This window comes from Octopus bimaculoides, chromosome 15 (assembly GCF_001194135.2).
Source record: "Octopus bimaculoides isolate UCB-OBI-ISO-001 chromosome 15, ASM119413v2, whole genome shotgun sequence".
NCBI lineage: Eukaryota > Metazoa > Mollusca > Cephalopoda > Octopoda > Octopodidae > Octopus > Octopus bimaculoides.
Window position 1 is genome coordinate 52,737,474 of NC_068995.1, and position 1,025 is coordinate 52,738,498.

At 29.4% G+C, this 1,025-nt stretch overlaps 1 protein-coding gene across 1 annotated transcript in view; it reads right to left on the reverse strand.

Moving 5' to 3' along the window:
- LOC106878166 (synaptogenesis protein syg-2) overlaps nucleotides 1-1,025 on the reverse strand; it is a 180,518-nt gene that overhangs the window by 117,145 nt on the left and 62,348 nt on the right. The gene's annotated exons all lie outside the window — the stretch shown is intronic.

Genomic DNA, 1,025 nt, shown 5'->3' on the forward strand with positions numbered 1-1,025 from the left:
GTATTCTGCAAGAATGAAATTCCCTTAAAACAATAGATATATATATAAAGGATATAGTTTATATCCATTTAAAAGAAGAAAAGAAAAGAAAATGGATATATATATATATATATATAAATATGAATGTACATATGTATAAATACCTATGCCCATATATATGCATATATATATATATATGTTTTTATGTACACAAGTATATATATGTGTGCGCGTATATAATATACATACATGTACAGAGAAAGACAAAGAGAGAAGGAGTAAAAGAGAGAAGTTGATAGTTTGGAAAGTAAGGAGATTGATGAGTGAGATAAAAATAAGGAAAAGGGAGACAGTAAAGAGAGAGAGAGAGATAGAAAGAGATAGACAGACAGATAGCTAGAGAGTGTGGTAGAGAGAATGGGAAAGAGAGAGAGAGGGGGGCTACTGAGGGGATGGGGTGAGCATGTAACAATGAAAAGAAGAGGTTTTTGTATAAAGTCAATTAGGCTGAGAGGGGCCAACTGAGTGCATGTGGAAACTAAGAATTATAAACGAATTTATTCATGTAGCTAATAACGAGAATTAGGAACTCATTCAGAAGCGTAATCACACATTGCCAATAACATTACAAGCTTCAAGTAATCATATTATTACTATCATTGTTGTTATTATTATCATTATTATTATTATTAGTATTATTATTGTTATTATTATTATTATTGTTATTCACGATCTATTGATGGCTAACAAATGTCAAACACATGAGCTTGTTGTAATGGTTGGATAATTTTTCATGATAAAAAGCATTTGTTTTCTTGCACACACACTCACACACATGCGTGCGCACAAGCGCGTGCATGCATGCTCAAACACATGTCGATTATTTGATGTTGTACATACATATTCGCAGGAGTACATTTGTATATAACTTTTTCTTTTATGCATATATCACATTTCTGAACAAGAGTAAATAAGGAACACTATATATATATATATATATGTATATATATATATATATATATATATATATATATATATATATATAT